At 21.9% G+C, this 14,307-nt stretch overlaps 1 long non-coding RNA gene across 3 annotated transcripts; it reads left to right on the top strand.

The window, feature by feature from the left end:
- Positions 1–394: 394 nt before the first annotated feature.
- LOC126899876 (uncharacterized) lies at positions 395–8,962 on the top strand. 3 transcript variants are annotated; one of them, XR_007702727.1, is made up of 7 exons: positions 395–409; positions 471–704; positions 790–868; positions 2,087–2,212; positions 2,285–2,600; positions 2,728–4,774; positions 4,902–5,138. It is a non-coding gene; the product is annotated as an uncharacterized LOC126899876 (long non-coding RNA). The 3 variants fall into 3 exon arrangements; XR_007702726.1 differs by lacking the exon at positions 395–409 and adding an exon at positions 8,574–8,962 and having other exon boundaries at positions 445–704; positions 4,902–8,452; XR_007702728.1 differs by lacking the exon at positions 395–409 and having other exon boundaries at positions 468–704; positions 2,285–2,655.
- The last annotated feature ends 5,345 nt before the right edge of the window (positions 8,963–14,307 follow it).

Below are 14,307 nucleotides of genomic sequence, written 5' to 3'. Positions count from 1 at the left end.
ATCTGAAAATTTTTTATCACATATTTTCTTATTTCATATTATACAGTGTTCAAAAAGTAAGGACACGGGTAAATCGTTACGAGTACTGATAACAATATAAGCCCTTAGCCTTACTTACTGAACACTTTATATAATAAAACTTTTTAACATAAAAAAAAAAGTGGCGTAAACTGCAAGGTTGTATATAATCTTAATTTAATACAAATACCGTTCCTGTATTAGTAGCATAACTTGCTACAATTTAACATAAAACTATGATTAAACCATTAAGCACAAAATTGATTCTGAGTAATGGCATAGATCACATAAAAATTTTTATTTAATCTGTGGCGATCCGAACGATTTTATCAATAGCGCTACCTGTGATTCAACTCAACAACTACATTCAAGGACACGGCTTCTGTTGATAGTTTGTCCCTACTCCATATTGGACCTTCCTACTGAGTATTGATCGTTTTCAACATTTGTAGCTACGTGACTATGCTTCTAGAAATTTCTTGACACGTCATCGTTGAGCGGGCAATACGAACACTATATAGTGCACTACCATCGGCCATCTTTCATTTGTTCATTGCTGTCGATGTGGTGAGGTTGTTTGTTCATTTAACCAATCTCTTGAAGACAGCTTATTATGGCAGTAATTCCTGAATTACTTTATTTTTCTTCAATGTGTTATTTGTATTGCAGCGTAGTTTTTTTAAACTGTAAGTACCAATTCAGATGTATTTTTTATTATCTAATAGTTATTTTTCATAATGTTTTTTATAATCTGGTTTCATTTTTATACAGATGACTATGGCAACGAAAACTTATATATAAACCATCTGTCGCCATGTCATTTTCAATATCAATTTGGTTAGATAATGAAGTAAGTTTTTTTGTTATTTTTATTTTACATATTTAATGAGTGACGTAAACTGAACAAAGCTTCTATGTGGTAGCATGACTAACGTTAAGAGGCACCGTATGGGTAGCTCAAGGTTATTCAGTTGTTAAGACCGTCGAAAACCTTAAATATGAATAATGGTACATTTAAAATTATTTAAATTAATCATTGTAGATGTTTTTATTTTGTCATTTTTCTCAAATAGTTAATTTTTTTAATTAATCTTGTTTTTTAAATACCCTTTAATTTGTATTAAATTTTAAACCCGTGTTTTATGTTAATATATTTTAGTGATTAATTAGTAACTTATTAATCATTCTAATTTTATCTTGGGTGAATATTCACTAGTGAATGATCAATATTTTTTTAAATTCTTTATTTATTGATGTTGTACTCAAATAAATTAATCAAGTTAGTGTACATTTTTTCTCTGAACAATTATTTTTAATAATACATTAAAATATTTATAATTAACTAACTAAACTTAATTATAATTATTTTATGCTGAAAATTTTCAATATTTGTGGGTGTACAGTTTATGATGTACCAAAATTTGGGATTTTGCTGTAGGTTGACTTGAGTTAATATTTCCTTTCTTATAAAATCTAATTAAAACTACTTGATACAATTAGATTTGATAATTTTTAAGTTTACATTTTAGTGGTTGTTGTTCACCGGTATTATTAAATTACTGGTGATGTTTTTTTATGTAGTGGTGTATATTGTTAAAGTGACTATTAAAGTCTTAATATTTTTACCATTAAAAATAATAGTGATATATATTATACATAATTAGTATAATTTTGTAATTAGGTAGGTGTTTAATTTTTAGTTTAATGAAGGCAACTTATAAAATTCATTGTTTGACACAAATTGGGTTATTACAGTAAAAAATCCAGATTATTTGAATTAAAATTTTTCTTAATTGATGTTTTTACTTAAATAACAATAATTTAATTTTTTTTTTATATTAAAAATTTGACTTTAAACAGTTTAGTAACATTTTTTTTAAATTTCTCTGTTGTAGTGTCAAATATAATAGTTATATAATTTTAAAACTATATGCCTCAGTTCTTTTTTCTAATGTAATTGTTTCATTTTATTTTATCTAATTAACATTGATTTTTGTATTTATAAAATGTTTTCAAATCATTTGGTTGGGTTAAAAATATGTTTTAATTGTATATTTCAATATTTTAGAAAAATTCTATATCATGATCATGAAATATTAATGGCCTGTATGTTTCTGAACTTATTCAAACGGGAGGTATTACTTAATCAATTCTACTATTTAAATAAGTATTATAATCAAGATACTGTGTCGAGGTAAGTAATAAATCTAGTTAATAGTTTCACCCATCATAAAATGGATATTTTACAACATTATACTATTTTCAGTAAGCATAAGAGGAGTGAGGGTTATCATGACACAATAACTTGACCATTATATGATTGGTTAAAATATTGTGATTTCATCAACATGTATGCCATATTTACTATTCAAACATCATTTCTACTTAAGTACAAGACAATTTTCCTCCAAAATTAGACCCTGCTTTTGTCAAATAAGTCTTGGATATATTAGGAGGTTATTTATCATCATTATTAATATTAGATATACATGCAAAATTGAAGACCAAATATTTTGTTTGAACATTCTACTATTGAAAGTTGACTTTAGGATGAAAAGTTATGACTTATCAGCCGCTTTAAGGTATTCAATCACCCATAAATGAAATCCTACTTCTATAGTCTCAAAATTGTTTTAAGTACTATATTCTTCCTTTAAGTTATAAGTAATGCTATGTATGTATAGATGTTCCATATCTCATTTATTATAGGAGTTGGAGTTTATTTTAACTAATGGCTGGCGCAAAAGTGGAAGTAAATTAATGGAAATTAAAATTATTAGACACAATTGGACGTTTTTCTATGTCTTAAAGTATATTAGCATTCAGTTGATGAGTTAGCAGGTGATTGATCCGTGTGAAAATCCATCAGAGTTGCTGAATAATTACATGATTTGAATTATTAGTTATATAAGTAATACCGTTTTTGTAGGCTATCCACATAATTAATGTATTTTTTTTTTAATGCGCTATAAATCTATTTATATTTAAATTTGGATATACCAATTGGTATTTTTTTAATAAGAGCAAAATGTGTACCTGCTACTATTATTGTACATTACTAAAATTCTTTGAGAGCTTATTATAAACATATCTGATTAAAATGTGATTATTATGATGGTTAGTACTGTCTAATAAGATCGTATCTGTTTGATTATATAAAATGTGTTATCCATTTATTTTCATTTGCATATTGTTTTATGTAATTAGCAATAGCTTGTAGTATCAAAATATCATATTTAAAGTCTTGGTGTGCAGTTTTCTTATAAAGATCTTTTTTGTTATAAAAGTTATAGATTTCATAGTAGTAATACCAGTAATAAAAAACAACTGAATCTTATAAATCAATATTTTCTATGACTAATTTATAAAGAAGTATTTATTATATTTATTTTTAATAAATCGTAAAACTGTATATCTAACAAAGTATTATAGGATTGATATGAATAAAAAACAATTCAATTTTTTATTTAATTAAACTCTTACATTTTTTCATCCATTTTTAGCTAATTACATGTAAAAAATAAATCATAGAATTAAGAAATTGCAGTGTTATCTGTTTGATTTCAGTGTGGGTTTAGAATAAAAATGGTCAATTCTATAATCTCAGTAAGTTTTATTATAGGTCTGCAAAATTTGTTTTTTTATACCATTATCACTTATGTGATCTCAAAAGTTACTTGTTTAATGAGTTTATAAGATTGATGATTATCTAGGTAGGTACTAAATACATTATTTTAATAATTAATAGAATTGTGTTTTACTATTAATATACATGTATATTAATAAAAATGTATAGATAATACTAAGTTATTTTCATTTGATATTCTTGTTTACATGTTAAATTTTTGATTTTATGAACATGTATGTAACAAATTAATGAAATGGTATTGTTTCTTGAGTGTCTCAAATTAAATGGTTGAGAGTTAAAAAAACTTAAAGTAATTTGAGGAAAATTTATCACTAATTATTAGTATTATTTGTTGCAAGTTAGTAAATTTAAACTTAAAATAATGGATTGATTTTTATTTATCCAAATTTTAACACTTTTGATATCCTTCAATGTTATTTATAAATACTGAGAGACCATTAAATAAATTGTAAATCACAGTTGTTTTAAAAGTAAAACTTCATGTATAGGCATAAAGAGTTAAATATAGTAAGCTAAGTTACAAACTATTAAACAAATAGTACTATTGAAAATTTCATGTTATATATCACTTGCATTTGGTTACTAATTACCTAAAATTTATGGGATTTTGTTCATTATAGAAAGTAAATTTAAGTTATTTATTAGTACAATTATTGAAAAATTAAAAAATCAGATATATTTTTTTATTACTTAATAAATATTATCTGTTAATATGATACAATAAAAAATTGAAATAACGAAATTATTTTTTAAATTTTGTTACCAAAGTACATAGTTTGGTAAAAAATTAAAGTGTTCATTAGTAGTGTTACATCATGGTTTTGGTTGTTAATAAATAATTAGTCTTAGTAAGGGTTTTTCCTTTTTTGTGTGTATGATTTGTTTAATATATATTTATTTATTTAAATGTAGATAGGGTGACAGATTATATATGAAAATATGATCATAAAATGTTTTTGGCTTGGATGTGTGGTCATTATTATATTTCACTGGATATTTTTTGGCTCATAGTTTTAAAATTGGATAATAAGTTTTTTTATCATATTGATTTTTTTTTATTTAGGTGTTTGTCTTAGAATTTTCGATATAAACAATTGACACTATTGAGTAAATATTAATTTCGATTTACTTCTTTATATAATATTAATTAGTTGACTTATTTTTGAGCTGAAATTATTCCTTTTTTCAGAGTTTTTCTATAATAGTTAATATTTTCTTTTCTGTTTTTGTTTAGAATTACATTTTCAATATCAACATTGTAACTTTTATTCTCAAATACATCTAAGATAATATATTAAATTGTATATGTGATATGATAATATATTTGTATTATTAAATGCAAGTTTCTTTAATGAATTAAAATTTGTTTTAAAAAAACAAATGAAAAGTAAAATGACTTTTAATACATTCATTTTTTGTAAACATTTTCTGTTTTTAAAATTGTTAATTGAATAAAGTACAATATATTAAGTTTTGCTTCTCGAAATTTAAAAAGACAAAACATTTAATTTTTCAAAAAATAGCATTAAATTTATTTTAGTTGATTTATTTATTAAGAATGTTATCAATAATATTGTTTTTCATGCAGTAAAATATAGCAGCCCACGTGTCAAATGCAAAAAATGTAATGAGAAACATAGTAGTTCGGGTTCTATCCCAACCAATTAGGTTAACTTCCCATTTTTTCTCACTTTTTTCTAAATTTATAGTTATCTTGCTATTTTCTTCTAATTTATAATCATCTACTGTTGAATTATTTTGTGTCTGTGACTCTGTCCCCTATACAATAAAAAAAACATATTTCTTAATATTTGTTTTTATATTATTTAGTAATGAGTAATTCAGTTGTAATAGTAATTGTTCAGAAACTAGTTAAACTCAGTTTTTTCAATTATTTTGTTATTTATTTTTAATTGTAATTATGTGTATTAATGAGAATAAAACTTGTTTAAATAGTATTAAAATTGAACCACATTAATAGAAAATATTTAATTAGACCTGATTAGAAATACTAACGAGTTAATTTTTTTAAGAATACATGAGAATGTTGAAAAAAGCTATTTTTGTCCGAATATAAGTTATCTTAAAATAGTCATGAATAGTATAGAAATTATGAAATAAGTTATAAAAAAACAATCCATCAGTAACAGCTTTGCGTTGAAGTTTAAATGATTGTAGAAAAATTAGAATATTATAGTTTGTATTGGTTATCAATATAAATATAGATACTAATTCTTTTTAAGTTAAAAAATTAGTCTTTTTGTTCTAATCTCAAACTTTTATTAAAATTTATTGATCCTAACTCCTCATAACTAGAATATTTTATACTTTACAAATTTATTTCAGTTGTTTTACTTGTGTTCATTTTTTTTTGAACATTGTCCTCATTGTGTGATATTTAAAAAGATAAGTTTACAATAAATAAAATACACCATTTATAATATATTTATCTCTAATCATAAATGCAAATAGTAAAACAAATTTTGAGGGTGTTAAATGTAATTTTCCCCAATTTAAATATTTTTATACAACTACAATTATAATTTTACTTAATTCTTGGGAGTGCTGTGCACATTAATCATCTTTAGCATTTGTATCAATGCTACTAATAAATTAATATACATTGATTTTATCTGAAATTTTTGGTATATATCTATTTAACAAATTTATAAAAGTAGATACACAATTCCTTTTTTTTTTAATACTGTTTCAGCTTCAGAAAATATTAAGTTAATGCTTACAATTTCTATTTTCTAACTTAGATAAAAACCTGTAAGTTATAAGAAATTGTGTATTAAGTAGTATGTTTTATTATTTCAACTTGAATAGAATGGGCGCATATAGTTTTAAGGTTATATTTTCTATTTGAATAGTTTCATCAGTTTTTTTTTCAAATTTAACTTTTTACATTTATATAATGATATTTTCTGAAAATGCGAATAATTTAATTAGAAAAAATTTTGATGATTCATAAAAGCTTAGTTTTATTTTATGATTAATATGTTATGCACTCACATTACTGAGGTTTACCTTGTTGTCAGTTACATTTTCATTTTCTGTTGAATCTGTTGGTAATATATCATCGAAAGCTTCATTTATATATCCTTTTGGTGAAATAAAAAATGTGTCTTCTGTATTATCATTTATATCTTTTGAAGTGCTAGGTTTATTTTCTTGCATCTTTTGATAATAAAATTTAAAAAAATTACTTTTATTGATGAAAAAAGAACATTCTATTATTTTATCAAACTTCGTATGATATTATTTATTAGGTAGGAATTGAGGCTTATGTATAGTTAGTAATTTAATTAAAGTATACATATTATATAGCTAATACTACTACATTTAAATTATAGTATGAATTAGTTTAATGTTATTGTATTAAATGATATATAAAATAATTTAAATGTAGCAGTATGAATAACAGTTATTTTTTACATAAATTAATGCACTATAGTAAATGCTGTTTTCATAATTAAAAACTACATTGTTAATACACAAATATTAAATATGTTGGTATAGGATAATATTTCTTTACCTGAGGTATAGAAATCTACTGTATTAAAAATATGATGTCAAATAAGTTTTTTTATTTTCAAATAACTGTTGTAGTAAAACCTAGGTATCTTGGTAATATCATCTGAGTTACACCTTAAAAAAAACTCTCATCTTACTGAAAGTTTTAAATAATGTTGCTAACATACTTTTATAGTAGTTATTTAAAAATGAAAAATTTTTTTATTTCTGTAGTTATGTCCCAGACCAAGTTTTGTACTTATATTTTATGTTGTTACTTTCAGTGAACGATTTAGTTACCAATTACTTAATCTTACTTTTCTAATTAATTCTTCATTAGAGTTTTTAAATCCTTCATTGACATATCCTTCTTCATTATTGTTTACTGTAGTAATATTATTTCCTGGTATTACGATTTCATTAAGGTTCTTAGTGTCAATTTGCAACTCTTTTTTTTCCTAAAATAACATTTTTCAATGTGATTTTGTAATTACATTTTAAATATATATTTAAATATATTTGAGAGAATCAATAAATATTTTTTATTAATTTTTGTTTTTCTTGTAGCAGTTAGTATATATATAATGCTGAATTCTTACCATATTTGGATGATATTTATTTTGAATGTCTTAATTTATACAATTTTTTTGTTAATTAAATTTGATGGTCATTAAAAATTAAATTGATGTTCATTAAAAATTTCTCGTTACTAGTGTATTATTTTCTAACATAATTACTAACTTCAGAAAATTTTATTTTAGAAGTGTAAGTCTTTTATCTAATATTTGTTTTAGTATTTATCTATTTAAGTACTTAACTATAGATAACTAGTTCAGTATTCTGTAAACAATGAATTCATTGATTTCTTGAAAATAAATGTTGATTAATGTTTTTATAGATTATTTTTTATATTTGTTAAATTATTTATTTCTTCATTGAAAGGTATTGAATTTTGTAAAGAATAAAATTTCATTGTAGAGTATTATTTATGAATTCATAAAACACTGTCTTATAATAGTAAACTGATAATATTTGAAAAATTGAAGAAAATAGTGTATCAGAGTTAAATTTGCATAAAAAGTCTTTTAGTAAAACCAAAATAAAAATGGTAGTGTAAAATATTGTTCTTATAGTTAATATATATGCTTGTTCAGTCAAGTTTTTTTGCTATATTTGGTACAAATTTTTAAAATGTAACGTATGTAGAGCTTTTATTTTATAAACTAGTTTCACTGGTCAAGTGAATCAATAGTGGGATGATTGTAAAAGGTTATTTCATTTTATGGGATAAATGAATAAATATTTTAACCAATTTCCTATTAATTAATTAATTTTTTTCTTTTGTTAATTCAATATTCTTTGATCATNAATAGTGGGATGATTGTAAAAGGTTATTTCATTTTATGGGATAAATGAATAAATATTTTAACCAATTTCCTATTAATTAATTTTTTTCTTTTGTTAATTCAATATTCTTTGATCATGTGATTTAATTGTGAATCATTAGGCTTAATCTTCATAGTTAACTAATATTTTCCAATAAATAAATCTGATTGAAATTAGTGATGATTTTTGTTATTGTTAACATATGTTGTATAAAATTAATGGTTATTTACTTCCAAATATATCTAATAGTTGAATTATAATCGGTGAAAATTAAACAAAGCGTGTGCAGTCTCAATATTAAAATCAATTTTTCGATAGTAACAATGTATATTGGAAATGATATATTTTTTTTAGATTAAATATTTTATTATTTGCTAAGTTATTTAAATAGTCAAAAAATTTCAATTGCTCTAAATGGTTTGTTCTAATGAATTATATTTATCATTTTTATGACATACTTATTTAAATTAAAAAAAAGTAAAAAATAATTACTTTTTCTAATTCTAATCGATATTAGAAGATTTTATTATGTTCAACTTATTGTTGGTTTGATATTTTATTTTTTATTGTTTAAATAATAAAAAAAATTATGGAGAAAGTACTTTAAATAATAGAAAAACATTTTTATAAGTATTAGAATGGTTCACAAATTATTTAAGTATTATTATTTAAAAACTTGTATTTTTTAATTAAATTACGTTATATTTCTGTATAGTTGATTAATATATGAGCAAGAAGTGTTTTGTTTATTTTTTATTAAGGTATCAATAATTTGAAAAATTAACAATATGTCTTCGTTATATACTTGTATTTAAACTATTATTATTAAAACTCTAAAGTTACAATAATCCTTTAATATCTAACCTATTCAAAAACCATTCCTGGCTTTTAGTATTTAGAATTTTTGTCTAAGTTCATATATAGGTTGTTAATATATAGTTTGTGATTAGAGTTAAAACTAGTTTGTGTATGTGTGTGTGTGTGAAGAGGAGTTAAAGCCCTAGAACTACCCTATTACCTGGTAACGCCACTGGTTGCCCAATTGGACGTTTTATAATATAAAAAAAGTTTGGTTATAAAAAAAATCTAAAGAAAAAATTTAAATAAAAGTATTTGTAACTCATAAATTAGTAAAGATAAGATAATAATAAATTATAAAATGATAACTTTTTAGCATTTAATTTGAAGTACTACGGGGTATCTTTATTCAATTATTTATGTCATTAAGATTTATTGGACATATATATACTAATTGTTTTAAGATTGTAAAAAATTGTATAAAACAATTAATTAATAAATTATCATGTAGCTTTTAATTTTGATAAAATTAAGAATTTATAGGTCATTCATTAGAACATATAGTATACTCCTTAATATTCCATGTTAATTTACGTTTGTAATCGCAAGTTGTCCCAATTTTTTAAAATATTTTATATTAATGTATCAATGTTATTAATTGTTAATCAACACTTGTTTTAAATAAGTATATTAATGTTTGGTAGGTTTTAAAATTATACTTAGATAAAATACTAAATTCAAGTTCACTAAAAATTCGGTTCAAGTAAGCAGTGTGATTATTATTTTAATTTATAAATTCTACAATATCATTTTTATTATTTGTTAATCAATGTCTAAGTTATGTTATTATATTATGACTACTTAGTTAAATTATATTCCTCCTTATACTATTATATCTATAAATTAATTGATTAAATACATAAATTTTGTTTTAAGTTTTTATAATATTTTGGTTTAAATTAATTAATTTACCTACTTCTAATTATATCAGTAATATTAAGGCGTACAATGATATAAATACGCTGTAATTTTAACTGCGAGTCTTTTTCCTCGCCTTAATCCCAACTACTTGGGGCCGGGCAAGTAATTTTAACTGTTAATACTCTAATTCATCTAAAAAATTGGTGATATACTACTAGTACTGAACTGAATACTATTATAATTTTTAAATATATCCTAAAGTAAATTTGTTTGTGAAATATTGTAAATGACGGGAGAGTATTTTATTTTTGTTTTTATTATTTCGTTACATTTTTTTTGATGATGGATTTTTTACGTCGTAAATTTACCTTATAATTTTTTCAAATGTATGAGATATTTTAATTTTGTATACTAAACAATCAACAATGGTTTTAAAAGATATAGTGAATGTTAATTTATCTAGAAATTGCATGCAAAGTTACTTTTTTATAAAATGATAAAAATTTTAACTACTGTTATATTTATTATTGATATCAATTAATGACTGCATATTTAAAGATAATTATTTAACTTTTATTAATATGTTAAGAAGCAGTGACTTAATCGATGCAAGTTTAAAATATGCATGGCAGTATCTATAGAAATAAGGTTGAAAATTTGAAAAAAATTATCTTGAAATATTAGGGAAATAATATAAAAATGAAATATATTTCTAATATTTGATTATGTATAATCAAAATTAAATAATACTAGAGATCTTAGTACTTGGTACCAATTCATTGACAAAAAAAAATGAGTTACGACATTGAATAATTTAACATCAATTGTTATGAATAGTAACAGAAAAGTGTGTCAATTAAGATTTTGTATTTTTTAATCTATGTTAATAAAAGTACACTAAGAGTAATTTTATGTGTAAATTATTGAATTTTAAATACTTAAATATGGTTAATGTGGTCTTGGTCAGTTATTTTATCAACTTCAACTGGAATCTTTAAAATATGACTATATTTATCTTGTATAACAAAAAAATTTGATGTAGACTAATTGTTGAAGATATTAATAGTATTTTTTATTAAGTTTTGGTTGATAAATGTCAAGGTGTTTATGGGTTAAACCTCTACCTATGAAAATAACTTTAATCGTTACACAATTTATAAATGACAATATGGAAATATTGAGCAATCGGTAATTATCAGTTACCATCTCTATTTTAAGATGCACTCTTTTCCTTTAAGTTGATTCACTATGTTCATTAATTTCTAATTGTTATAAATCGCTTTCATTCAAACAATTTTTTTTTTGTGTATGTTAACTGTTGTCATTCAATCATTATTGAAATATTTCGTTAATTTTTTTACTTGAAATAATATTTTATCAATTAATGCAATAAGTTATTGTTAAGTCATTATTATTATAATCATTATTTTGAAGTAAAAATTGTTAATATTCATTAGCTAAATCGTAAGAACACTCCAATATTATATTTATATTAAACTCTCAAAAACAGTTGTGTGTCTTTTAAATTTAATATTAGAAATATGTTTATGCCCGATTAAAGTTGGTTCATTTTTAATGAACTTCGAATAAAAAACTTAAATTGTTTTAGTGTTGTATTAATTATTAATCGTTGTTAATTTATTGTTTGTTCAAATTGTTAGAAATAGTTTTATAATTGTCCTCTAAAGACTTAAAAAGTAACCAAAAACTTACGTTGCTATAAATACATAAATTTCTGTCAGACAGACAAAAAAGGTCTGATAGGAGACGGTTTTGTAGAATTGGTGGCTTTGGTACTAAATTGTTCAGATTCTACAGATTAATAATTTAAATTTATCTAGATGGATTAGTAAGAATGAACGGAAATTTGTTGATAGCAGTCCTTAAATAATTATTATTTGATCGTTCTCTTGATTTTTTCAATATTTTGTTAGTTTTAAAAAGAGTGATATTAATTAATATTCTTATAAATTATCTTTCACTAGTCTCAAGTTTTTTTAATGGAAATTATTCTATAGTTAAAATGAATTAAACTATTTTTAGAGATGTATACTATATTATTACAATATCAATATATTTATGTTTATTATTTGGTTTCAACATTTATCAACATAGTATGACTATAATTTGGCTAAATTATTAATAATTTAATATATTATTATATAATAATGAAAATCGTGTATCGGAATAAAAATAAAAAGTCCTAAAATAATTTAATTAATTTTTTTTTTGTACCCTTACAAGCATATCACTTAGGTAAATTAAAAATAAATCAAAACTATAGCTTTACATTTCGACGTGCATTATGTTACTTATTTAGTTAAAAATTTAGAAGATTATCTTCATAACAGTAGTGGTGGCTAAATAAATAATAAAAATTAATTTTTTATTTATATAAAAAAATAATTAAATGAAAAGTTTAATAATTATATCTATTAATAAATTACTTTTAGCTTAAGAATATTTGTCAGTTTATTCAATAATAACACTTTCCACAATTGTTATTTATTTTATATTTCAAGAAATGTTTTTTTGATAAAAAATATTTATTTCTAAATAGACAGGTTCTGATTTTTATTTAAATTCTGATATACGCAAATAATGAATTCGTTAATGTTAGTGACCTATATTTTTAATAATTAAAAATGTAATTACTTTCTATGCACGTACTATTGAACTAATACTATGAATCATAGTAAATAGCTAATTATCCGTGAATTTGCCAATAAAATTCATTTTAATGAATATTAATTTCTAAAAATTGTAGATCTGACAAGTAATGTCTAAAAAGTTCTCTCTGATAGAAATGTTTTGATAAAAGTGAAATTTTTTTTATATATCTAATTTGTTTAGTTAATTGTCATTAGTAGTATCCAAATATTCTAGCACAAATTAATTTTTTTTATTAGCTATGAAAAATGTTGAAAATAATTCTATAATATTAAGATATGGCGTGTGTGGTATAAAATCAAATATTTTGCAATAATAGTTTAACTATTAAAATAAAAATAGTTTTCGGTTTTATAAAAAAAATTTATGTCCAATAACAATTATTTACCTATTATTGTTATATTTTTATATAAGTATAGAAGAAACAACTTAACAATCATTTTTAAGTAATTAATTATTCATAAAATAATATGTAATAATAGTATTTCATTTAATTAATTGTTAACGTATATTAATAATTTAGTATTTATAAATATTTAAATAAACGTCATTTAACAATGAAGTCCAATGAAAATAATAGGTATTATTGTTTTATTTTAAAATTATCTTCTTAATTAATTTATAACAGACATTTTGTGTTTTATTAAAACCATATAATTTTGTTCTTCATTGATACTTAAATATAAAATAATACGCTCTCCTATCTATAAGTTTCTTTATATTTTTTCGTAAAATTAGTAATATTAATATATGTATTAACTATTTTGTAAAATAGCTTTGAAATGTAAATTGAAAAATAGGAAAATAAAAACATTTTATTTTGAGTTATGGTTGGTCATATGTTATTATAATTCATTAAAAAAAAAAAAGATAAAATGCGACAACTTAGTATGTTGTATGTTTTAATTATATATTAAATTTATAGAATTTTAAATATACAAGTGAATCTTATTCCATGTGCAGCTAGACATTATGTTTTTTTATCATTGTAATCTATTATTTAGTTGCTTTTAATTATTATTTGTGTAAATAGTTAAACTAAAGGATATTTTTCATTTTGATTTAAAATGCATTGTTAATTTTATCTTTGAAGTTCTTCTTCTCCCTCGTCTTTATCTCAACTTCTTCATATCGGCGACCTGTTTCTCAAATCTCCATTTAACACGATCATCCACGTGATTTATATACACACTAGCAGTTCTCATATAGTGAATAAAGATAAATTTTAGTTTTCCTTTTTAATAACTTTACTGGCTTTAAAAAAAAATGTGAAATTAGGCTCTCAAATATAAATTTATTTAATATAAATTTTATATTTTGTTATACTTTTACCGTTATGATTTTAACTC

Source organism: Daktulosphaira vitifoliae, unplaced genomic scaffold, assembly GCF_025091365.1.
Source record: "Daktulosphaira vitifoliae isolate Bord-2020 unplaced genomic scaffold, ASM2509136v1 Scaffold_2, whole genome shotgun sequence".
Lineage (NCBI taxonomy): Eukaryota > Metazoa > Arthropoda > Insecta > Hemiptera > Phylloxeridae > Daktulosphaira > Daktulosphaira vitifoliae.
The sequence above is the reverse complement of the archived record's forward strand: the minus strand, read 5'-3'. Positions and strand labels throughout refer to the sequence as shown.